We start from the raw sequence: 2500 nt of genomic DNA, 5'->3' as shown, positions 1-2500 counted from the left end.
GTACAACAATCTATATAAGAATAAATGGCTATAAATAGATTGTTGTGCCCATTTCACAAGCATTACACCCCCACCCATAACCCATATCCACCCTCTCCCAATCCCCTGACCACTCTTATAGTTCATACATATAAGCTGTATCCATTTCTTACTGGACCACAACCCTCCTGGTCACTTACCACACCCATAAGAGGGTTTCTGCTAGCACTGAAGTGGCCCACAAACACATGGACACACACACACACGCTTGCAGAGAGAGAGAGAGAGAGAGAGAGAGAGAGAGAGAGAGAATGTGGGCATCTATACCACCATGTGCAACACACACACGCACACACACACACCATCATCATCAACTGTGGTGCACCCATTGAGTGTTCCATACCCAGTTCTAGCTGTGGCCCCTAGGGCTCAGAAAGTCCATGTCGTCTCTCTCTCTCTCTCTCTCTCTCTCTCTCTCTCTCTCTGTCTCTGTGTCTCTATGTTAGATATCAATTTCATCCTGTTTAAAACAATGTGATTCACAACTTTTACTGCCTCTCTTTCTCTGCTTCTCTGTCATGCATGTCTATATGCTTCTGTGTTTCTGTATGTACTGGGGTTTGTGTAGTGGAAGTTGTTTGTATATATATATACAGTATATTTGTTTATGTTTGTGTGTGACCAGTGTGTGTATGCATGTGTGTGTTGTGCCCCAGTGTGTATAAGCTTATCTGATATGTATGTTACGTAAACAAGTTACTTGTGTGTGTGTGTGTGTGTGTGTGTGTGTGTGTGTGTGTGTGTGTGTGTGTATGTGTGTGTTAGCGAGCATGGTTCTTCTCAGGGGGGCCTGTGTGGACCTCCTCATTGTTTCTGAACACAATCCCACTTCCCTCCTCTGATGGGGAGATACTCTCCACACTAAAATAGAGAGGCGTGCGGGCGGGCATACCGGCAGCCGTGGCATTGTGAGGGGAGAGAAAGGAAAGCAGAGAGGGAGGAGAGGAGGAGGAGAAGGGGGAAGGAGGGAGGACAGGGGGGAAGAAAGGAGCTATGGGAGGAGAAGTTGTGTATGTATGAGTGTGTGTGTGTAGGGAGAGAAAGAGTGTGTGCATGTGTGTGTGTGTGTGTGTATATGTGTTTGAGTGAATGTGTGTTTATGTGTGTGTTTGGGAGAGTGTGTGTGTTGTGTGTGTGTGCTTCTTACAGTGCCCCACTGGTGGGGCTGTTCCTCTGTTGGCCGTGTGACTGCTGCCTAGGGACATCTGCTGCTTCTTGTCAGCCAGGAACCCATGCCTAAGGAGGACACACACACTCATACACTCTTACTCTCTCATTCCTCTAACACACACACTCTCCAACGCTCTGTAGCTCCAGAGCCTTTCCGTCAGTCTGTCTTTGTTTTCAGCCGTCCAGCCACCAAGGACCAACCACCATCTACCATCAGCAGATGAGCTGCAGACTTCCTTTTCAACAAGGAGCCCTCAACACTCTGCCACTGGTCTGAGAGTGATCCAGTGGGAGACAGAGAGAGCATCACAAAGTGAACCAACAAGTACAGAACACACTGCTTCTTGGAGAAGGAGAGAGTGAAAGCTCCGCCAGCCTTGGTAACCCAGCTGCCACTGTCACTGCCACCCAGCCCAGCGGAGAGGCTTGTCGCTGTCCACGCCTGAGACCAGAGACCTGCGTGAACTTGAACTCAAGTGGCAGAGTGCATCCTACTGCCCAAGGCAAAGATGATTGACCTTCCTGAACTCTTCACCTGAGCTTCTAACTCTTCTCGCATCTTTACTTTTCAGTCACACATTATTAGTTTCCAGTCATCTGAAGTAACTTTCCTCAGAAGAGACCAAGATTCTGTCATCGATCTGACAGCAGTGATCACGACCGCCTGACCAGTAACCTTGATTGCTCATCGGAGAGTCACCCTCTCTTACTGACAACAAGCCTCAAGTTCCATACGCACAAGAGTAGAGGGACTATCTTATCAAACAGAAACAAATCCTTCTGTCCTGTTCAGTTGATACCCACCCAACCTGCCCTGTAAGCAGTGAGAGACTCCTTTGATATCCTCAGAGAAGCAAAGCACAGGTATGACGACATATTCATCAACCCCATTTTTGTAGGCCTTACTTCTTTTTTATCTGTTTATATGCATTTCATATTTTATGAAATTATGAATTTCATATGAATAGATATGAAATCTATATTTTTTTTGTATTTTTAAATTAACTTTTCTTCGGTAATGTGGCTCACTTTTTTAGTCGGCATACACTTAAATGTAATTAAGTTAAGTAATAACGCTGATCCATTTCTTGAAAAGTTACGTATCTGTAAGACAATTATGACCTTTACAGTTTATCATTTGCCTCAGGGCCATGCTATAGAACTGCATTTCCAGATGTGTAGCTGTGAGCTTGTCATGGTTCCAGTTCTGCTGCCTGGTGGTCATGAAAGCTATATGACAGCATCATATCAGCACATGGCACCATTGTGTTTTATACACACTCTAAAAAAT

At 45.5% G+C, this 2500-nt stretch overlaps 1 protein-coding gene across 1 annotated transcript in view; it reads left to right on the top strand.

The window, feature by feature from the left end:
• Positions 1-1069: 1069 nt before the first annotated feature.
• gja5b (gap junction protein, alpha 5b) overlaps positions 1070-2500 on the top strand; it is a 13461-nt gene continuing 12030 nt past the window's right edge. Inside the window, exon 1 of the mRNA XM_042080427.1 lies at positions 1070-2073. The gene's annotated coding sequence lies outside the window, so the exon portion shown is untranslated. The remainder of the gene's footprint in view (positions 2074-2500) is intronic.

Source organism: Alosa sapidissima, chromosome 23 (genome assembly GCF_018492685.1).
Source record: "Alosa sapidissima isolate fAloSap1 chromosome 23, fAloSap1.pri, whole genome shotgun sequence".
Taxonomy (NCBI): domain Eukaryota; kingdom Metazoa; phylum Chordata; class Actinopteri; order Clupeiformes; family Clupeidae; genus Alosa; species Alosa sapidissima.
The sequence above is the reverse complement of the archived record's forward strand: the minus strand, read 5'-3'. Positions and strand labels throughout refer to the sequence as shown.